At 40.2% G+C, this 24021-nt stretch overlaps 1 pseudogene; it reads right to left on the bottom strand.

Moving 5' to 3' along the window:
- The window catches only part of LOC138160924 (interferon beta-like), a 56424-nt pseudogene extending 33237 nt beyond the window's left edge, over positions 1-23187 (bottom strand).
- Between the last annotated feature and the right edge of the window lie 834 nt (positions 23188-24021).

The raw sequence follows: 24021 nt of genomic DNA, 5'->3' as shown, positions 1-24021 counted from the left end.
GCATACACACATGCACACTGTGCACACACACGTGTACCTACAGATGTGTACATACACACACACACACACAGCCCTTGGTCGGTCTCTCTTTTCATTGACCATGCTCAAGCTTTTCCATGAGCAGATTTTCTCTGTGTCTGTGTTTCCATATGGATGTTATTAACAAGGACTGAGTGGACCCACACGGAGGATGTTCAATGGGTTCCGCTGAAATTCACAGCAGGTGGGCTCCCCAAGACTTTGACCTTCCCCTTGGCGGATGCTCACCACTTCCTCTTCTCTGTTTGCTTTGCCTAATTGTGTTTTCTCTGCTTGTTTGTCTGAACCTTACTTATTTATCCCAACATTTACATGGTGCATCTGGCTCTAGTGGTGGTAAGGGCGGTGCTGGGTGCCAAGGGAGAGGGCAAATTAAACATTTGGCTTAGAACTATTGAAGAAAAGAGGAAGGAAAAAAGAAATAAAACTTGCACAATTCCATGAAGGATTTTTTTTTTTAGACTGTCACACCCTTTGTGCTTTAGGGACCCTATGATGCTTTTTCTGTTTGGAAATTCAGACTTGAGGAAACCCGACTAGACATACACATCACTTGTGAATGGAAAAGATCTAAAAACCTGCAAAGATGACAGAAGATGGGAATAGCTAATGCTAGAGAGTTTGTGGGATAAAAGGCAAACTACTGAATTGTGGATGGAGCTGAGAATCAATACAACTATTATGGAAAGCAATTTTGAGTTATACAAATAAAGTGACTAAAATATCCATACCCTTTGACTCAGAGAATTCACTGCTAGGCATACACCCTCAGGAAGTAAATGACAAAAAGAAGGGCTCTATAGACATTGAAATATTTATAGCATTACTGTGTGTGTGTGTGTGTGTGTGTGTGTGGTATCAAAGATCTGGGAAAAACTAGGTGGGAATCAATTGGAAAATGGCTGAACAAATTGTGGTACACAGGAATACTATGGGATTTTATTGATGAACATGATGAATACAGAGAAATATGGAAAAAATTATATGAATGGTAAAGTCAAATAAGTAGAACTAAGAAATTAATATACACAACTACTATAGCAATGTAAATGGAAAGAGCAGTATCAAAAAAACCCAAAATTGAATGCTATAAAATCATAATGATTAAGCTTCTACTCCAAAAAAAAAAAAGATACAAGAAGAAACCCCCTCCCCCATTGCTTCTATGTAGAGGTGGGGGTCTTCATGGCCATTCATAGACTGTTGTACATAGTGTCAGATTTTTTCACTGTTTATTGGTTTTGCTTATCTTTTTTCTCCCCTTCCTTCCTTCCTTCCTTCCTTCCTTCCTTCCTTCCTTCCTTCCTTCCTTCCTTCCTTCCTTCCTTCCTTCCTTCCTTCCTTCCTTCCTTCCTTCCCTTCTCTTCCAGGATTTATGGTTTCCAGCACACCTTCAGCTAGATGTAGGTAAACAGCTGCATGGCATCCTTGAGGCATCATGTAATCTGTCCAGGGTCACCCAATCACTGAATTGCTGGAGCAGGACTTGAACCCACTTCTCTTTACTCCGAGGTCAGCTACGTCAAGCTGTATTTACCATTACGAGAGGATAAAAGGGTGGGAAAGGAGACAAGGTCAGACCTGCCGGAGACGTCTCAAATCCAGGCAGATGGGATCTGGGAGAAGCTTCATAAATGAACAAATAGAGCTTCCCCAATCACAGAGGACTTTCCACTATTCTTAAACACTCTTGAAACCCTTCCAGATTATTTTTGAACAGCTCTAATGAGTTAGCCATAATTAGCCCAGCCAGCAGTCCCTTCCTTTGACAGTTTGCCTTCGCTGTTAAGATGCTTTACCGCTGTCTAATCTAAACATCTCCATATTTAGGTTCGAGTCAGAATGCTCCATCTGACTGTTCTTCCCCAGAAATACGCCTAGTACTTTCAAGTGGCACAGACACACTCCTGGGAGTCCACTGACTTTTCTGCCATCTCTTGGGGCTTATTTAGAGTCTCTAATTTTGGACCCAACCCCACCCTTCCACACCCCGTCCGGACACAGTAGGAGTATTCTTGTTTTTGCTGTTCTTGGCAGTGAGCCCAAAGTCGACTTGGCTGTATGGTACGCAAAGTAGAAAAGAGGGTATAGCCCTTGCCCTGTGGGCCTCTGGCCTGTGACAGACACATGAGACAACCAGTTCAATCAAACAAACAAACAAAAAGTCAGCAGCCAAGTAGGTGGCTTCATCTCTCTGCTGGAAGGAGACTTGGATGTTGTACTTCAGAGGGTGGGAGGGGGACTCTTTCAATGGGATATGACTTCAATTAAGAGACTTAAGGGAAGAGGTGTGTTCTCTGGAAGAGCTTGAAAGGGAGTAGGAGGAATCCTGCTCTGACAATGGAGTGTGGGTAGGAAAGTGGGAATCGGGGAAAAGTGATGGGTTCCTGCAACAGCACTGGGCAGGAAGGTAGCAATGAGCAAATCGTTCTATTAAATTCTCTTTCTCCCCAAAGAAGTATTTGGAAATCACTCCTTTCCATTTATTTTATTTTTTATTTAATGTAATTTAATTTTCATAGCTGAAGCCTCTGATTTGGTTGTGAAAGCTGGGACTACTCTATAGTGTCACCCTTACATGTCTTAATGTCCTGAGGGAGCTATTTTCTCTTTAATGGGACTTTCCCAAGTTCATTTTTTGTGATCAGGCCAGGCACAAGCAAAATTGTGAAATAATAACTCATATTTCCATAACACTCGAAAGTTTCCAAAATAAATGTTTTGCTTATGACAACCCTGTAAGGTAGGTAGTACAAATGTTAGCCCAAATTTATAAATAAGCAACCAAAAACTCAGAGGGTAGTGGGATGCCTATGGTTCCATAGCATACAATTAGTTGTCTATGTCCCAAACTCTCCCATCCTCAATTTTTGGCATTTTTCTTCATCATTTTGTTTTCCTTTCCCTTGTCCCAGCTCTGCTAATTATTACCTATATGACTCTGAGTTAATCATATAAGTTCTCTGGGCTTTAGTTTCCTCATCTTTAAAATGACTGCATTGGATATTTGACCTATAATGTCCTGTTGATACCTTAAATTGGTAATCCTGTGAGATTATGAAAGAGTTGAAGAAGCAGATTGGGAAAAGACTTGTATCCTCCCAATGTAGGTCTTTGACATCAATAATGGAAGAAATCGATGTACCTTCCAGGGAAGGACAGAGATAAACTTGAAAAAGAAAATAATAATAATAAGAGTTGATATCCATCCAGCAATTTACATATATCACCTTATCTGAACCTTAAAACAAACACATGAGGTAGGTGCTATAGGTCTTATCTTAATTTTAGTGATGAAGAAATCTAGATTCTGAGAGTTAAAGACCTCACCTATGGTCGCACAGCTAGTTTGTATGATACGACATGGTCATAGTTTTCCTGACGCCACATTTAGAGCCTATTCAAGTCACCATTATGTCCTCTTCCTTGAATGGATGGAAACCTTTTGTGTGTGTGTGTTATTATCATGAACTTTACGAATGTCAGCAAATGTGGACATTTCCTTATGTGAAGAAGGAAAAAAAAAGCAGGCGACGATGTGCAGCTTATCTTTTTAGGTTGATGTTAAACTTGGAAGAGTGATTTCGGCATTGCTCTGCTTATATGTGTCCTCTTCTAAGCTTCCTTCTGCTCTCTCTGTGTATTTAAAACATTCCTCGTTGACATTCTTTTCTTCTTCTTATGGGGCTTTTGCTGTCTTTTCTCCTTCATGACTCTCTCCCCAGCCAAAAGGCCCTCTCTTATAATAACTAAATGTAGTCAAGCAAAGCAGACCCACAGATGGGCCATGTCTGAAAATATCTTGCATTCTGCAGTTGTAGCCCATCACCCCTCCACTTGGCCTTGAGCTAATCACTTAGCTCAGTAAAGGTAAGATAATAGCATGTATTGTCTTTGCTTGAAGGCACTTTGCAATCTGTAGGTGAAAGAGGCTGAATATGTTAGGTGGGAAATGTGATTATTAGATGCATGTAGCTAAAGGGTTGGTTCATGAATTTATTCAGCAACCATAATAGTAATAATAACTGACACTTGATTAGCACTTTAGTTTACGAAACAATTTTCATGCATTTTATTTTTTCCTTCTCAAAAAACTCCCAGTGAGGCAGTCATTATCACCATTTTATATACATAGAATCTAGACATAGAAAATGCCCTTAGAAATCATTGGGTATAGCCCCCTCGTTTTGTAAATGAGGAAACTGAACTTCCAGAGCCCAAAAGGGACTTGTTCCAAATCACAAAGTTAACAAGTGACAGAACCAGGGCTCGAACCCAGCTTATCCAACAAATCTTGGGTTCTTTCTATGCTGTGATACAAAGAGCTTTTCCACTTGGCTCTATCATTTACAAATTTAGTTTATTTTTGTCCGAAGATAAAGTATCAATGGTCAAACTTGAACCATTTAAAGAATGGAACCCATGGACCATAGTCTTCTTTTTTTTAATATCAGTTTTGTTATTATACTTCATGGTCAATCCACTCTCCATTCAGCCACTAAAATGATTTTTCTAAAGTTCACGTCTAATCATGTCACTCCCTACACAACGAACTCTGGTGGCTTCCTATTATTTCCAGATACAAATACAAAATACCCTGCTTGGCATTCAAAGTCTTCCATAACGTAGCCCCAGCCCACTTTTTTAGCCTTCTTACACCTTACTTTGTGACAAGTTCTCTTTGATCTGGGAACACTGGCCTCCTGGCTATTCGGAGAACAAGAACCTCCATCTCCCGGCTCCTGGCATTTTCCTTTGCCATGCCCTTTGATTGGAATATTCTCCCTCCCCCACTCTGACTGCCGACCTGCTTGGTTTCCTTTATGTCCCACCTTCTACATGACTCTTTCTCCATCCGCTCTTATTCTGAGTGTTTTCCCTGTGCTGTTTCCTAGTTTTCCTATATTCTTGTTAATCGTTAATGCCTTTGTTAATCGTGTCTGGTGAATGACTGCTAATGGGAAGTCACAGAGAGGTTTGTGAGTTATAACATGAGATGAAGAATCCCAGGGCACCCTGCTAGGACCAACAGCCACACTCATTTGTGAGTTTGAGCACAAAATGGAGGAGTATCCCAGAGCTGATAAAGCTTGTTCAACAGTCTATTTATTGAACATCTACTATGTGCCAGGACTGGGGTGGGGAACCTGCGGCCTTGAGGCCATATGTGGCCCTAGGTCCGAGAGGGTCACATATGGCCTCAAGACCAAAGGTTCCCCACCCCAGTAGGGACTGAAGAGAAAACACAAAATTTTGACCTCAAAGAACTCATCTAGTTGGATCAATAATAAAACTATCTTACCTTTGTGTAGCAGTTTCCAAAACACTTTCACATAATTCTGGTTTGATCCTCATGCCGCCAGAAGGCAGAGTGTCTATCATTTATCTCCGTCTTAAAGAAGAGACTTGTTTAAGATGGTGTAATTACGAAGTAGTTTAGTGCAGATTGGAGTCAAAGTCTTCTGATTCAGTCTAGCACCTTTTCTATAACATCATGAAGATGTCAAAAGGCAGTGTGTAAATAGCAAATAAATAATGCATGTTTAAGTAAGTATTTTGAATTCATGGGAAGAACATATCACTGCAGGTCGGAATAGGTAAGAAAAGCTTCATAAATTGTAGGTAGAGGGGAGTTGGATAGAGTAAAAAATACAATCGGGGTGAAGAAGAATGTATAGGACAGCTTTGTTCAGAGAACAATCAATAGATTATGAAGGTTGACAAGATCACCAAGGTCAATTTATATAGAGGGCCATCAATGTTTTTTTGGTGTTAGAACCTTATTTTGTAGGTAACAGCAAGGCAATACTTCTCACATAACAATTACATTCCCATTTCGATTAGACCAGTCTTCTGAAACATTGTCTGGCTCAGAAACTTTGGTGTGGGTTTTGGTGATGCTTTCTGTCTTCCTATTTATCTAGGAGATACAGCTATGCAGATTAATGGTTTGGAAGGAAAATCCATCTATTGTAAAGTACCTTTTTGATTTAAAAATGGCTTTTTTCATCTTCATCTATCTGTTTCTACCAACACAAGTAAACCATGAATCTGCCAGCATCATTTTGATTTTAGCTTTCCTCAATGAAAATTCTTCTTTATTTCCCAAAGTGTAACTTGCCAAGGATTGCTTCATCCTCCCACCCACCTGGCACTGCCAGGCTTAGTCTAGCCATTAGACTGAGCTGCTTTCTTTCTCTCTACCAAGATAAGACTCACAGGAGCGAAGATGTAGGCCTATGCCCCCAGGGTGACAGGTGAGGGATGGGATTATGAGTGGTGGAGCTGTCACTAAGGTTTCCACACACATCTTGTCCCAACAGTCTTATGGAAAATAATACTCAACAGGTGTTTAACAGGACAACTTTTTTTCTGTGAAACAAATATTTATTTTTAATGTTCATTCAATTCATTTTGAATTTCAAATTCTCTGCCTCTCTTTCACCTTTCCCCCACCCAATGAGAAAGCAAGCAATAGACCAATTATGCACGTGACATCATATAAAACGTATTTCCATATCAACCATGTCGAGAAAAATCAAGAAAAAAGCAAATAAAAGTTCATATTTCAATCTGCAGAGTTCATCAGGTCTCTGGAGGTGGATACCCCTCTTTTTTTTTAAATCATGAGTCCTTTGGAATTGCCTTGGATCAGTCTTGATGAGAGTAGTTGTCTCTCATAGTCAACAATAGTTACAATGTTGTTATTACCGTGTACAATGTTCTCCTAATTCTGCTCAAATCACTTTGCATCAGTTCAGTCCCAGGTGTTTTGAGAGCATCCTGCTTGTCATTTCTTATAGCACAATAGTATTCAGTTCCATTCCTTTACCACCACTTGTTCATGCATCCCCTCAATTTCCAATTCCTTGTCACCAAAAAGAGCTGCTATAAATATTCTTGTACGTGTAGGTCCTTCGCCCTTTCCTTTAATCTCTTTGCGATACAGACCTAGTAATGGTATTGCTGGGTGAAAGGCCAGGCACAGTAATCTTTATTACAAAGAGCCTCTTTGGTCTTATAGCTCCTAATTGTTCTCCAGAACAGTTGGACCGGCTCGCAACTGACCAACAGCACGTCAGTGTGCCTGTTTTTTCACCCCCACCTCCCAGCATTTATCATTTTCCTTTTGGGTCATCTCTGCTGCTTAGGCTAATTTTTGCCTAACGATCAACACCAAGATAGGTGCTCTACCAGCTACCATCACACTATCCATATGTGAAACCGTTGGTTACAGCAAATGGAGAAGTTCTGACTGCTGGGGAGAAGGTCACTTACCTTGGCATTGGACTTTCCAGGGATGCACACATTGATGATGAAGTTGACACATACATTGCCAGAGCTTACTCAGTGTTTGGGAGGCTCAGAAGGAAAGTATGGGAGAGAAGAGGTGTTGGAACGACTACCAGACTGAAGTCTGCAGAGCTGTTGTGAGGACCTCACTGTTGTGTGCCTGTGAAACCTGGACAGTCCACCAGCACCATGCCGGAAAACTGAATCACTTCCATTTGAATTATCTTAGGAAGATTCTGAAGATCACCTGGCAGGATGAGGTACCAGACACTGGTCCTCACTCAAACTAAACAGCCAAGCATTCAGACTCTGCATCAGAGAGCGCAGCTCCGATTGGCTGGCCACGTTGTTTGAATGCAAAACATATGTTTGTCTGAAAGACTGTTTTGTAGAGAACTCACCCAGGGCAAGAGTTCACATGGTGGCCAGAAAAAGCAATGCAAGGATACTCTCCAGGTCTCTCTTTGGAATTGATTGTGTGACATGGGAGACACTGGCACAGGACCGCTCAGCATGGCCTGCCCACGTCAGAGAATGTTCTGTGCTCTGTGAGCAAAGCAGAATTGAAACAGCTCAAAGGAAATGCAGGATGCACAGATTTAGAGAATCCATCCTGAATGTTCACATGGACTATTTGTGCCTGACCTGTAGTAGAGCATTCCAAGCTCATACTGGTCTGATCAGCCCCAGTCGGACACATTGAAACTTGACTTCAGCATGGTGATGTCATTTTGGTCCTCCTCAAGAATGAAGCACATCAGCCAACCAGTCAGCCATTCTAATATGTGTGAGGTGGCAGCTCAGAGCTGTTTTCATTTCCATTTATCTAATTAATCATGATTTAGAAGATGTTTTCCCTCATGTAACTAGAACAGGGCATCTGCTGAAGCAGTTCCTGTGCTTATAGCCATGAATGGCAAATGTTGAAAGGACTTGGTGCTTTGGTGTGGTGAAAACCCTGGGGAGTCCTTTGGTTCTGCCCTTCTCCAACCACCCTTCCATCTCATGATAGCAGGAGAGCAGGGTGCTTCATCAATTAAAAGACGAGATATCTTTCAGCTCACTTTCTTCCTTTGACTCACTTATGGCAAGAAGTATTCCCTATGACCAGACTTCCTATCACTTGACTTGTGCTGGTGAAATCAGAGGGATGAAGATGTCATTGGATTTTTGAAACCCAAGAGATACTTTATGATAACGGTAATCTACCTTCAAACCGCTCATCTGTGTTTTCCAGGTCAGCTATTTTTCCAATGAGATATTTTACCTCTTTTTCTAATTTTTCTTTCTTGATGTTTTACATGACTGATTCTTGGTGCCTCATAGAGTCATTAGCTTCAATTTGGTTGATTCTAATTTTTAGCAAATTATTTTCCTCATTTAGTTTTTGAAGATCTTTTTCCATGTGTTCAGATTTCATTTTTAGTTCACGCATTTTTCTTTTTAAGGAGCTGTTTTCTTCATTGTAATGTTTTTCTAATTTTGTGATTTTGATTTTAAAAGAATTATTCATTTTATCTTCTACCTCTCCACTTTGGTTTTCAAAGTCCTTCTTGAGCTCTTCTAAGAACACTTTCTGTGCTTCAGACCAGTTCATATTCCCTGTTGATGCTTCAGCTGTGGGTGTGGAGTCATTACTGTCTCCTGAATTTGGTTCCTCCCTCTCACAATAATAGGATTCTAGAGTCTTTGCCTTTGCAGTCTGTTTTTTTTTTACCCATTTTGAGGCAGGGCTTTAGCCACGCCCTTCCTCTAGGGCTCCCAAGCCTGTACTCCTTAAAATTTTGCTCTGGGGCAATAGTTACTGTGTTTTCAGGGTCAGAGGGGGGAATTGGAGCAGCTAGGGTTAACTCTGTCATCCTGGTTCCTGGAAGTTCAGTTAGGTACTTTTTAAATGTCCAGGCTGTGGGTTTGTAGTCCCAGGAGTAGCTGCTGCCACTGCCACAGGCCCTGAATTTGTCTCTTACCCTGCTCAGTCACATCCCAGCCCTGTAGTGATAGGCCTGGGAATGGCCCTTGCAGTTGGTGGATCAACTTGCCGCCACATTGACCAGGCCTAGTCCAGGCCTCCATGTGCTATGTCGTCCAGGCCTCCATGTGCCACGTCACCCAGGCTTTCCCAAGAAATTTTATTGATAGTTATAAATTATTACTGAATCTTGTTTCAAGCTGTTCATTCAATTCCTGCTTTGGTCTTATGTATATGTGTAGGAAATAAATTCCTGTCCCATATCGGATTCACATTGTACTCCCCAAAGTAGGGAAGCCCTAGATATAAGCCAAAACTTAAGCTTTAAATAAATTGTACTTAGAGTTTTGGGATAGAGGTTTAATGAGTTTAAAAGTATTAGAAAAATGAGTCTAACTCATTTCATTAGAAGTCAGGGTCCCACAGGATTAAATTTTGTCTTACTGTATGCATGGGTGCAGAGCAGATGGCCCCCTTAGTAGAAAGGGAGTAGGCACAATTACCTAGCTTCTTGGGCTCAGCAGGCAAATGAAAGAATGAAAGGAAAAATATTTGTTAAGGACTTAATGTATGCCAAGCACTGCTCTAAGTTCTGGGGATTGCTGTAGTTGGGGCTGTTCAGTTCTTTCAGTCATGTCTGACTCTTTATGACCTCACTTGGGATTTTCTTGGCAAAGACACTGGAGTGATCTGTCATTTCTTTCTCCAACTCACTTTACAGATGAGGAAACTGAGGTAAACAGGGTTAAGTGACTTGCCCAGGGTCACACAGCTAGTAAGTGTCTGAGGCCAGATTTGAACTCAGGAAGATGAGTTTTCCTGACTCCAGACCTGGTACTCTATCCACTTTGCCCCCTAGCTGCCTCCGAGGTCTGGTGATACAGATAGAACAATTGAGAGTCCCTGCTTTCAAGGAGCTTCTATGTTAATTGAGGGAGACAACGCATAAAAGGTTTAGCTGTAGAGCAGTTGGAAAGCTCCTAAGTCCTAATGTAGTAGCAGCTGGCTGAATGACAAGGTCCTTGACTCTTTAGCTTGCATCAATAGGTCAGGTCACAGTATTTGTATCTATAGGGCATAGAGGCAGATGAGAAGATAAAGCCTAGAGAATACACTAACAGGTTTAGCAATAATTATGTGAAAGGAATTCTGGTTTTGTCCTGTCTCTCCCCCTCCCCCAGAGTGCCTGCCTTATGCTCTCCTTTAGCACAAAATACAAGACTGCTTACTTGATTAGACGGCTTTTCTCCCTTGCCACCATGGCCAAGGGATTTTTAGTTCTGCATACTACATAGATACTTTCCAAGGGCACGTGGGAAGGACCTTCAGATGGAAATGCATTATTTTTTAAGACAAAAAAGCCCTCCCCTAAATATCAATAAAATGGAAAGAAAGGAGGCTTGGTCCTTGGCTTTGCTATCTTTTGTTCCAAAGGTTACTAACCTTGTGTTTCAAAACAGGAAAAGAACTGAATCATAGGGAGTTCACCTCCACATAACATTTTGCAGATAATTATTCAGCTGACAGTTCAGAGAGCTCAACAAACCAGACTCTTTGGTCTCTGAAGACTGAATTCATTATGTCCTAAACAAGAAAAGATTTCCCTTAAGAATTTTCAGATCTTTGGGCTTTCTTTAATATGCAGTTTACCTGTTTAGGTCATTGGGAAGGATGATTAAAAAACAAACAACCCTTTTCCTTCTTAATAGTTCCAGCTTCAACTTAAATTATTGTTATTTTTTATGTTTTTGCCTGATCCAAATTTAAGTATTCCTTTCTTTCTTTTTTTTTTTTGTGGGCAGATGACTCTTTTTTCAATCTCTTCACTTGGAGGCTTGAAGCCCTGTTTTGTGCCACACACTGGACTGACGTATACACTCTGAGCAGCCTGGTGAGAGATACAATTGAAAGAGTCCTGTTATGTGACTCTGCTGAAGGAAAACTTATCCACTGCTCTCTGAAGTATCTGGGGCATCTTTTAGCACACAAGACTGGGAAAAGGATGACAGAGAGCACTGAATCTTGTTCTTGCAAGACAGAGCTTATATAGTCTTTCAAAATCTCGTTCATCTATAACAGGATTATCAATCCCCATTCTTAATCTCTATTAGGTTAATGCTATATTAGTTTTAGTTTATATCTTCTCACCCTACTAGAGAGTAAACTTCATTAAATCTAGTCTCTAAGCCTTGTATCTCTCCCCAGGGTCTAGTACAGTGCCTAGCATAAAAATAGGCAGGAAATAAATGTTTGTTAAATGAATGCTTTGGATTTAGATTTTGTTTTTGTTTCTGAACTACTTGGGCTTTTTAGCTCCTAGGAAATCGGTTCACTGAATCAGACATTCTAGACTAACAGAGAAGCAGGACCGAGAGAAGGAAAAGAGCGAATTTTCAATGTGAAGGTCTGGGATTGTGATGGTTCCACCCGCTCTTGGGCAAATCACTCAATCTTTCTATAAAAGCAACTCTTGTAATACGTATACCACTTTCCACCCTTATTAAGGTCGGGAATGCACAATGACCACTCAAATTTGGATTTTAAGTTACTAATACTTAGGTGCAGGCAGCTTTGTGGTTCAGCAGATAGAAGTGATGGGCCTGGGACTCAGCTGTAAGACGGAGATAATAGTACTTGCACAATCTACTTCACAGGGTTGTTATGAAGAACAAATTTGCCTTGTAACTCCTCCCTGTGCCTGTGGATTTGCCCCTTAATTTTTATTATTCATTCATTCATTCATTCATTTATTTATTTGCCTTTTGGAGGGTAACTGGGGTTAAGTAACTTGCCCAAGGTTACATGGCTAGTTTTTGTGTGTGTGTGTGTGTGTGTGTTAAGTGTCTGAGGCTGGATCGGAACCCAGGTCCTCCGGACTCCGGGCCGAGGCTTTACTCATTGCACCACCTTGCCTCCCTGCCCCCTAATTTTTAAAGCCAAATTCAAATGCCACCTCCTCCAGGAAGTCTTCTCTTGTCATCACCATCAATTATGACTTTTCCTTCTTTGCATTTTATCTCACACTTTTCTTATGAGAGGGAAGATGGAGTGGAAAGAGGGAAGCATTTGAAGTTAGAAGATGTGGGTTCATATCCTGGCTTCCTCACTTGCTGCCTTTGTGGTCTTCAGAAGGTTTTTCCTTAGAACTTAGGTTCTTTGTAAAAAGTCGGAGCTATCATGCTGTGATTACACATTTACCATGTGCAGAGGGGGCTACACATTCTTCCCCCGGATGTGTGAAATCACTAAGGGAGTGCTTGGTCTCTCCCCTCCTTCAACAATCACTCGTCATTTTCCCCCCCTGAATGGTGAGGGAATTGAAGAAGGAGCTAGGAGACTCCGTGGATAGAGCATTGGCCCTGAAGTTAGAAAGACAAGTTCAAATTCAGCCTCAGATACTTAGTAGCTGTGTGACCGCAGACAAGTCCTTAAGCTGTCTGTCTGTCTCTTCTGTAAAATGAGGATAATAATAGCATTTACCTCCCAGAGATCAATATCTCCTAGACTCCAGGAGAGAGAAGATAGCCTGTTAAATGGACCCTGACTGAACCTAATGGGAAGGACAAAGATCCCCTTGGAAATGGGGTGGGTGTATTCCTAATTACTGAGCATGCTTTGGTCTTGCCAGAAATGGGCAGAAGTACATCAGAGGGGAGAAATTCATAGCCAGGCCAGGTTTTTTTGGCCACTTCTATGAAGTTCAGGGGCAGCTAGGTGGCACAGTGGATAGAGGACAGGGCCTGAAGTCAGGAAGATTCCTCTTCTTGAGTACAAGTTCAGCCTTAGACATTTACTAGTTGTATGACCCTGGGCAAGTCACTTAACTCTGTTTGCCTCGGTTTCCTCATCTGTAAAATGAGCTGGAGAAGGAAATGGCAAACCTCTGGAGAGGTATCTGCCGAGAGAACCCCAAATCGGGTCACAAAGAGTTATAACAACAACATGAAGTTTAATGCGAGGAGGCCAAGTGTCTATCTAAAATGAGGAGGCTCTGACGTTATAAGACTGGAGTCTAACTGGGATGCTGAGGGCCTGCCGTAGAGCACTGCTGAAGGCAGACAGAAGCTGTCAAGGAATGGCCGTGAGCACACTAGGTAGGCCGGAGGAGAGCCTTGGAAGGAGATGCACTGGGGAGTAACAGTAGAAGCTATTCCTCTGCTGGGATGACTCGAATTCCAGGCCTGTTGGTAAAGAGCTGTTCAAACAGAGGCGGTGTTCTTTTCTACAAGTTCTAGTGTAAACCCAACTTGTCTTCTTTGACTTTTAAATAAATCTGTTCATTCTTTGAACCTTTCAAACCATGTGTTTGCAGAGGGAGTTGGTGACAACATATTGGTAGCAAAAGATAATGGATGAATGACAGCACACTGAAGAAGTGTAAATGAAATGGGGCCTTTAAAGTCATTTGTGGGGGCGGCTAGGTGGCACAGTGAATAGAGCACCAGCCCTGGAATCAGAAGAACCTGAGTTCAAATCCAGCCTCAGACACTTAACACAAAAGCTAGCTGTGTGACCTTGGGCAAGTCACTTAACCCCAATTGCCCTCCAAAAAAAAATAAAGTCATTTGTGAGCCTCTGACACAAGGGTTACACATTCAGTATTTTAGGCTATAGTTGTGTGTGTGTGTGTGTGTGTGTGTGTGTGTGTGCGCACATGGACAATATCTTCCTATTAGTCTGGACTAGGGACATTGTGGTGTTGGGAAAAGAACTCTAGATGTGAAGACAGAAGAGTTGAATTCCACACCCAGTTCTGTCATCTTAGGCAAATTACTTAATGTCTCAAAGTCCAAGCTTACATATCTGCAAATTAAGGGGGTTGAATAAAATGGTGGTTAAGCCATGCGTTGAAATGAACTGAATCGCTAAGTTCTATACAAATTTAAGCTACTGTAATCATTATTGTATTAACTCTAGTGGCCTAAAAGAGGGTGCTGCTTGATACCTCAGACTTCAGAGCACCATCCTTGGCTTTATCCCCTGTCTCTGGCTGCATTTCATTCCTGGAAACATTTCTATATTTAGGGAAAACTGAAGAAATTGATCCCTCTGTAACAGTTATACTTGGAAAGAGAAGGGAGCAGGACAGTTGTTCCCCATCCCTCCCCCCTCAAACGGAACAGAGGGGTAAGTTTAGAGCTGGGGCAAGTGCAAGTGTCAACCATGTCCTCTGAAAGGACTCGGTATTCACACATGGTAAAGCATAGCAAGGGTTAAAGAATTTCTCCAGCATCATCATGAAGTAGGCCAGTAGAAGACTCCACTGAGTCCCTAGTTTTCTTTCTCTTTCAAGGATCTCTTGGAGTAAGTGTGCCACCTTCAACCCTGATGAAGAACAGGCATGTACAAGGACCATTCAAACTAGAATTAAAATTTACTAATACTTTGGTGGGGGCATCTGGGTGGCTCAATGCCCTGGGCCTGGAATCAGGGTGATGTGAGTTCAAACTGACCCCAGACACTCACTAGATGTATGACCTTGGGTAAGTCACTTAACCTCTGTCTGCCTTAATCCACTGGAGAAGGAAATGGCAAACCACTGTAGTATCTTTGTCAAGAAAAGCCCATATGGAGTGAGGGGAGCAGATCCAGGAGAGCATTGTACACGATTATGGACATATGGTATCTGTGATGACTGACTTTGATAGACTGAGCTCCCTTCAGCAATGCAAGGGTACAAGACAACTCCAAAGGACTCATGATGGGAAAGGCTATCCCTGTCCAGAGAAAGAGTTCTGGAGTCTGCAGATTGGAGCAAACGACTGTCTCTCTCTATTTTTCATTTTGTTTTGTTTTGCTTCTTTTTCCTCATTATTCACTCCATTGGTTATAATTCTTCTTTATAACTTGAATATTGTTTAATGTGAAGGTATATATACAACCTATATCAGATTGCATGCTGCCATGCCAGGGGAGAAGGGGGCGTAAAATTTGGAACTCAAAAACTTGTGGAACTGAATGTTATAAACCAATAGTAATAAATTTTTTAAAAATGAAAAAAAAAAGGCGGGGGGGCAACTAGGTGGCATAGTGAATAGTGCACAGGCCCTGGAGTCAGGAGGACCTGAGATCAAATCTGGCCTCTGACACTTAACACTTACTAACCGTGTGACCTTGGGCAAGTCACAACCCCAACTGCCCCTCCAAAAAAGCAAAAAAAAAAAAAAAGAAAACCCCATAAGGGGTTATGAAGAGTTGGACACAATTGAACAAACTGAAAAACAATGATTAGGTGTAATTGGAATTATCAGGCTTCTGAGAAAGGAGCAAGTGAAAATGACTAAGTTCTCATCTCCCTTTTCAAATGACTCATCTTATCACTGGGGCTTTAGAGAGAAGCAACATCATGAGTTGAGAAATTTAAACCAGGGTTTGGTGCTGGCAGTCAATCAATCAACAAATATTTATTAAGCACTAATTATGTACTAGGCATTGCGCTAGGCTTTGGGAAGATAAATATAAAAACAAGCCCTACTCTCAAGGTAAGAAGTACATAGAAAAGTGTATGCAGAATAAATATAAAGCCACTATACAAGAATACGAAGAAAACAAATCCAAGGTAATTGGGTGTCCTTTAAAAACGTCAGGAAGCCATTTGGCTCCCTTGCTGCCTGATGCGTAAAAAGCCCAGCTTGAAAGGAAAGTTAGTGTCAGAAATCTCACTGGTACCTCTGTGATCCTCCAGAATGCCTTCTGGACCAAAATGGTCAATTGCTGTGGCAACAGTGGAGGCAAAGCAGCATTTTAACAGTTATTTGCTTTTAATTTAGAAATTGTGTTCTTATCTATAAATTGTGTTTTCTTATCTATAAAGTTATTTTTATTCCATTAATAGCTCATGCATTTCCTGAATCACTGCATTAGTAGCCTAGGTTAGACCTTGTTTAGAATATTTATTGTAATTGGTAGGAGTTATATTACAAGGGCCTCATTGTTAACTCCTTTTTTTTTTCTTTTTTGGAGGGGGAAGGCAGGGCAATTGGGGTTAAGTGACTTGCCCAAGGTCACACTGCTAGTAAGTGTAAAGTGTCTGAGGCCATATTTGAACTCAGGTCCTCCTGATTCCAGGGTCAGTGGAGCCACCTGCACCACCCAGCAGCCCCTATATCCTTTTTTTTTTAAGTGAGGGAAGGTTATAATTTTTATTTTTTTCTTTTATTGGAGTCTTTTTTTTTTTTTTAAAGCAATTGGGGTTAAGTAACTTGCTCAAGGTTACACGGCCAGTTATTTCTGGGTGTGGTGCTGAGTATCTGAGGCCGGATTTGATCCAGGTCATCCCGACACTGGAGCCAGTGCTCTTACTCGCTGAGCCACCTGGCCGCCCCTAAGCAATTGGGGTTAAGTAACTTGCTCAAGTTTACACGGCCAGGTGTTTCTGGGTGGGTGCTAAGTGTCTAAGCCCGGGATTCGATCTCCAGGTCTTCTCAACACTGGAGCCAGTGCTCTTACTCGCTGTGCTACCTGGCCACCCCTATTGGAGTCTTCTTATACAAAATATAGAAATGTTTTTTAAATTGATTTGTTTATTTACTTTTAGTTTATAACCTTCAGTTCCACAGTCCTTTGAGTTTCAAATTTTCTCCCCCTCCCTCTCCTCCAATATAGAATCTACAAATATCTTCACATTAATCAGTAGTCAGGTTGTACAGAAGGATTATAACCACTGGAATGATCAGTGGGAAAGAGGGAACACAACAAGACAAGAAAAAGAAAGAGAGCAGGGAGCTTGTTTCACTCTGCATTCAGACTCTGCAGCTCTTTCTCTGGATGTGGGTCTCTTTCAGTCATGAGTATTGGAGTTGTCTTATAACTTTACATTGCTGAGAGGAGCCCAGGCTATTGAAGTCAGTCGTCACACATACGTTGTGTCTGTGATTGTGTAGAGATTTCTCCTGGTTCTGCTCTTCTCGCTCAGTATCAGTTTATATAACACAAGATTTTTTTATATAAGATTTTTTTTTTTGCTTTTTTGGAGGCGCAATTGGGGTTCAGTCATTTGCCCAAGGTCACATAGTAAGCATTAAGTGTCTGAGGGCGGATGTGAACTCAGGTCCTCCTGACTCCAGGGCCAATAGAGTCACTGTGCCACCTAGCTGCCCCCTTTTTTTTTTCATTAAAAAAATTTTATTACTATTAGTTTACAGCATTCAGTTCCACAAGTTTTTGAGTTCCAAATTCCCTCCCCTCCCTCCCTTCTCTCCTGCCCCCTCCTCCTGCATGGCAGCATGCAATCTAATATATAAGATAAGATACAGATATGAAGTCCATCTGCTCCTCATTTCTTATAGCACAGTAGTATTCCATTACATTCATATACCACAACTTTTTCAGCCATTCTCCAATTGATGGGCATCCCCTTGATTTCTAATTCTTTGCCACCACAAAAAGAGCTGCTATAAATATACGGATCCTCCTCCCACTTCTCTGATCTCTTTGGGATATAACCCTAGAAGTGGTATTGCTGGGTCAAAGAGTATGCACTTATTTATAGCCCTTTAGGCATAGTTCCAGATTGCTCTCCAGAATGGTTGGATCAGTTCACAACTCCACCAACAATGCATTAGTGTTTCAATTTTTCCACATCCTCTCCAGCATTTATCATTTTCCAGTTTTGTCATCTTAGCCACTCTGGCTGGTGAGATGTGGTACCTCAGAGTTGTTTTGATTTGCATTTATCTAATCCATAGTGATTTAGAGCATTTTTTCATATGCTTATAGATATATTTAATTTCATCTTCTGAGAACTGCCTGTTCATATCCTTTGACCATTTGTCAACTGGGGAGTGGCTTCTATTCTTATAGATTCGACTCAATTCTTTGTATATTTTAGAAAAAGGCCTTTATCAGAGACACTGGTTGAAAAAATTCTTTCCCAATTTTCCACTTCCCTCTTAATCTTGGTAACATTGGCTTTATTTGTATAGAAGCTTTTCAATTTAATGTAATCAAAATTATCCATTTTGCATTTTATAATGCTCTCTAACTCCTTTTTTGTCATGAAATGGGAAGGTTATTTTGGAAGAAAGGAAGTATTAGGTGATAAGATGTTCAGATATGGGATTTTGGTTTCTCATGGCAAGAGTTTTGTTTGCAATAAATGGGAGCCCTTTCAATGGGATTAGGGGAAAAAGCCCATTTATCTTGTGGAATTGCTATGATGCACACTGGAGGAGCCTGACAGGCATAGTAAAAAAAAAATCCTTGACTTTTATTGACAATTTGGGTAAGATGGATTCATAACATAGAGTAAAAATAGATTGTCCTATCAATGAATTAGAGGCAGAGATGAATAAGCTTTAGATCTTCAAAAATTATGCCTTAAAAGGTAAAAAGAGTGATTAAGAGATCTTATAATAAAACATATAAAAAAAGACAATATGAAGGAAAGTGGGGCCTATTAGTGGTGGAAAACATAATCTTAATCCAAGAAATTTCTTTGGAGAGTTTGTTAGACTTTGCCAAGATTAGGGTCATAAGGTAAGAGAATAAGAATAGGAAAGACTGGAGGGAATTGGAGCAGGCAGTAAGGAAGCCTTGGTCTTTTCTATCACTAAACTTCCCTTAATGTTGTCTCTAGCCCAAGAATACTACGTCCTTGGTCCTCTTCGAGAACACAGGACAACAACCAAACAACCAATCAATTCCCTACTTGATAACTTCCTCTAGGGAAAGAGGGGGGCGTCAGGTTTTCACCACTTTCACGAATTTTGGCAGTTTACAGGAAAAAAAAGTTAAATTGTAAATGAATCATCATTTTATTGAAATGAACCAATTCATTTCCAATGAATCATTAGGAAAAAGGTGGCTAATAGGAGTGGTGCTAATAGGCGCAATTCAGTTTCATTATTTCAGTATTCTAAAGACTTTCTCTTGTAAAGTCAGCTGAATTAATTAGAATTTCCAGATGGAGACTAACTTGTCCCTTTTCAGGTAGATAAAATGGAGAGTTTTACATACTTGACCTTATAAAGATGAGTTTTCTGTACAATTAGTTTCCCGAAGGATGACAGCAAGGGAAGGGATGACATTTTTAAGAGAGAAGGGTATAGTTGACTGGATTTATTCCCCTTTTCCATGACTCTTTACCACTCTTTACGACTAGCCTGTTTTGGGTACAATTGGATCCCAACTTTTGAGCGGATATTCACTTGAATGGCATCAGGCTTTAGACATGACTCACCCTCCTACCCCAATCCCACCACAAATGGTTGATGAAGTTTGACATGGAGCTTGGTCTAGCTCAGAAGTTGTCTGAAAAGATAATGCTGTCCACATATATAGGCAATAATGGGAAGATGCATGATGAATGGGTGAAAGGTGATTTCTCCTTACTCATAAGGACCTGTGGATATTGATTTAGAAACATGGAGTAAGCAAGAAGATAAAATTAGTGGTTAACCTATGGGAGTATTAGTAAAATTGTTTTGGGATAGTAAAAGTCCTTTTGCCCCATTTGAATTTAGAGATATTCCATCTGGATGCCTGGCACTCTGTATCCACCCAAATCTCTTTATTCAGATTTGAGGGACCTTTGGAATAAATATTTAAAAAAAAAACATTCTTTAAATACTTTTTTGTTATAATTTTGTTGCACTGTGTTCAGTAAAAGATGTGTTTAATATAACTCTTTTAACAAATTTGTTTATGAGGGTTTTATGCCCTAGGATCTATAGAGATATCATATATAGCTGAAAAAAAAATATATATATATACATTCCTTTCTTTTCTCATTCCATAATCACCTGAAATCTATCATATCAAACTTTTCTAAAAATCTATTCAGGCTATTGACTTCTTTCTTATCTTTTTGTTAAATTTGTCCAGGTCAGGAAGGGGTACATTGTGATCCCAGCTATTAGAGATTTGTTGCCTGTTTCTCCCTGCAAATTGATTAACTTTTCCTTTAACATTTGGAATGTATACATATATTAAGTACTGATATAATTTAATATATGAGACCTTTAAATATAATGTGGCTTTGCTGCTTATCTCTCATCACTATTTTCACTGCAGCTTTGTCTGAGATCATGCTCACCATACTCTTTTTGAATTTGCCTGAAGAAAAATTCTACTTCATGCTCTCATTTTACATCTTTATGTTGAAAGTATATCTCTTATAAATAATATCTTGTTGAATTTTGCTTTTTTATCCATTCTACATTCTCTTCTCTATTTTGAGTGAATCCATCACATTTATGTTCCTGGTTATAGTTACTAATTGTATTTCCCAAATTATATCCCTTTTTGCTTTTTCCTCTCTTCTCCTTACTCTCTGCTCCTTTCTTGACAAACAATAATGAAGTAGATAAAGAGAAAGAATATGTTCCCCACTAATCATTGGCTATTCCTTCTCCTCTGCTTCCCCTCTTCACTAAATCTAGACCCTGACCTCTGGTCCTTACATTTTCTTTCTTTCTTTTTATTTTCCTCTTATTATTTACCCTTCAAAGTTGATGTTTTTAAAAAATTCACTCTTAAACCCAGCAAGGTGGCTCAGTAGATAGAATGCTATGCCTGAAGTCAGGAAGATGTGAGTTCACATCTGACCTCAGTCTTACTAGCTGCGTTACCTTGGACAATTCATCCATAAACTACCTACTTCAGTCTTCTCAGCTGTAAAGTGGGGATAACAACAGCACCTATGTTCCAGGTTTGATATAAAGATCAAGCAATATTGGTAAAGTACTTATAGGACTTAAGAGTAACAGCCATCTTTTCATTTGCCACAAGTTGCTCTGTCTGGTTTTGACTCTAACATTATAATCCCCTCTTCCTCTCTATCCCCCCCCCCCCCACACCCACCCCAGGATAAGCTTATCACTAAGAAACTCATCATCCTGGAGATTGCTTCAGCTTTTATACTCACACATCATCAGTGCCCTCAGTTGCTTCTGCCCTCTGATTAGAGGACTAGAGGGCAGAGTGAAAAATAGCTCCCACAACCTCTCCTTATAGAGGGCTCAGAATCCCAGCCATCTCTTCAATTGCCACTATCTCTTCTGCTTGGTTTTGTCTCCACTATCATCACCCTATTTCCTGACTCCCCCATCTACTTTTCAGCTCCCTTTTGTGTATTGTCTTTTCCCATTAAATTGTAAGCTCCTTGAGGCCAGGAATTATCTTTTTTTTCTTATTTGTATCCCCAGTGCTTAGAACCATGCATAGCACATAAGTAGATAGTTACTTAATAAATATTTATCATATTTACATATATGTATGTATGCTCAGCTCAGTACATGACACATAATAAGTAATTAGTAAATACTTATTTCCTTCCTTCCTTCAACTTCCTATACTCTTTTCCTTCCTGTCCTCAACAGTTTCTCTGTAACTTTTATTTATTTTTATATAGCTTAATAAATGCTTGTTTCTTTCCTTTCTTCTTTCCTTCCTTTTTCTCTTTCTTTCTTTCTTTCTTTCTTTCTTTCTTTCTTTCTTTCTTTCTTTCTTTCTTTCTTTCTTTCTTTCTTTCTTTCTTTCTTTCTTTCTTTCTTTCTTTCTTTCTTTCTTTCTTTCTTTCTTTCTTTCTTTCTTTCTTCCTTCCTTCCTTTCCTCCAGCTACTTATATATATTTTCCTTCCTTTCCTTGACTGTTTCCTTATAATTTTCTATTTATTTCTATACCAAACTGTGCATGCTCGCATGTGTGTGTGTGTCTTCATGTAGTTTGAATCCTCCTTTGTCCTGTCAGATAAGAAAGAGATTCAGGGGATGGTCCATGATCCCTACTGTTTCCATGATATTCTTTTCAATGCATTGAGAAAAATCTCGTCTCAGGCCCCTCTCTTTCTCATTTCTTCCTTAAGGTATTCTTATATCTGACTCTTTTCTTTCCTCTCATAAAAGCAACAAAAAAGAGCAAAAACCCCCCAAGGTCCTGTATTTATCCTTTTTATCTCCAGCAGTTATCTTTGAAGATAGTAGGATTCCTTTAGAATTTAGGATTCTAAAGGAATCTTTGTCTCTTCTCTGTCATTAGAATGTAAGAACATCACAATTATTTACCACCTTTCAGTTGCTCAAACTCGTTTACCTTTTTAGGCTTCTCTTGACTTCTGTGTCGTTTCAAAGGTACTACTCGACTCTGGTCTTTTCCTTGGGAATGTTTCCAATTCCTCTATCTTATTAAAGATTCATTCTAATCAGCTTCTTAGGGAAATAATGGTTGGTTTTAAGCTTTTTTTCTTTTGCCTCTTAGGGTATCATAATGAAAATTTTCCTCTCTTTTGTGGTAGTTGTTGCAAAGTCCTGTGTAATGTCAATGGTTATTCCTTGGTATTTGAATTCTCTCTGATTGCCTGCAGTACTTTTTCTTTGACTTAGGAGTTTTGGATTTTATTTCTGACATAACTGTGTGTTTTCAGTGTGGAATTTTTGGAGATGATTGGAAGATTCTATTTTTACACTGCCCTCTTGTTCCAATAGATCTGGTTAGTGCTATCCCTGTCTCCTGCGATCGCTTCAGTACAATCTGCCTGAGCACTGCAATGGTAATGTTTCCTACTATTGCTTTGGTGGGGATTGCCCCAAAATTCTCTAGTTTCACAAGTCATCTTGTGCCTAGATTGCCCATGTGCTACACCATTTCTCTTTCTTGCTGTGGCTCCACTCCTACCAAGACACTGACTTCTGGCCTCTTGAAAGGCCCTTGTTGAGTGTGCATCAGTTGACCCTTTTTCCTCATCACATGAGGGGCCTGGCTTGGTCATCTGCTCCTAGTTAGGACATCCCTGAGAACCTCCTGGGAAGACTGATTGATTACTTTGGAGCAGGAAATTGGGGCAGTACAGCAGCAGAGATCCTGAGGCTTTAGTGCTTAGCTTCCCCCTGCCCTGCTTTGGCTCTGCTCGGAGCACCTGTAGGCTTCCGTCAGAATTCTTGCTCATCGCCGGACAGGATGGAGGAGGTTTTACTCTTTATTTGGTTCTTGTATCATTTGTCCTTCCGGGGGATTAAAAATAAAACAACTGGTGAAATTTTTGTGGGGGGAACTGTTTTCTAATCAGACCTTTCACGTAGGCATCTTCACCCAAATTCTGCACATGTCTTTGGAAATCTAACTTGGTCAATGTGTTTCTTGTACATGCGTGCTAGTCTTCTTAGACAACTTAGACAATTCTTCTTTTTTTTTCTCCTCATGTCTCTTATTTCTTTCAGTCCAACACTAAGGTATTCTCCAGAGGTTAAACACATGGGCAGCCCAGACCAGATTAAAATGTAACTGGAATATACAGGCATACTTCAGATACATTGTGGGTTTGGTTTCAGACCATCCCTTTAAAGTGAGTCACACAAATGTTTTGGCTTCCTGGTGCAGTTATGTTTACACTATACTGTAGGCTGTTAAGTGTGCAATAGTTTTATTTAAAAATGTACCTATCTTAATCAAAATACTTTATTACTAAAAAATGTTAACCATCATCTGAGCTTTCGGTGAGTCACAATCTTTTTGCTGGTCTTGCCCCAATGTTGATGGCTGCTGATCAGGGTGATGGATGCCAAAGATTGGTATCTATGGCAATTTCTTAAAATAAGACAGCAATGAAGTTTTCCCCATCCATGGACTTCATTTAGAGGCCACTGTAAGATTATTAATTGTTCTAATTCAATATTGTTGTGTTTTAGGGAGATGGGGAATGGCTGGCTAGTGGAGTAGTCAGAACACACACAACAATTATTGATTAAATTCCCTGTCTTATATGAACATGATTGGTGGTGAC

Source organism: Petaurus breviceps, unplaced genomic scaffold, assembly GCF_028583685.1.
Source record: "Petaurus breviceps papuanus isolate PSGF00001 unplaced genomic scaffold, PetGlider_PUasm1.0 183, whole genome shotgun sequence".
NCBI classification, from domain to species: Eukaryota; Metazoa; Chordata; class Mammalia; order Diprotodontia; family Petauridae; genus Petaurus; species Petaurus breviceps.
This window is presented reverse-complemented; position numbering and strand designations above follow the sequence as displayed.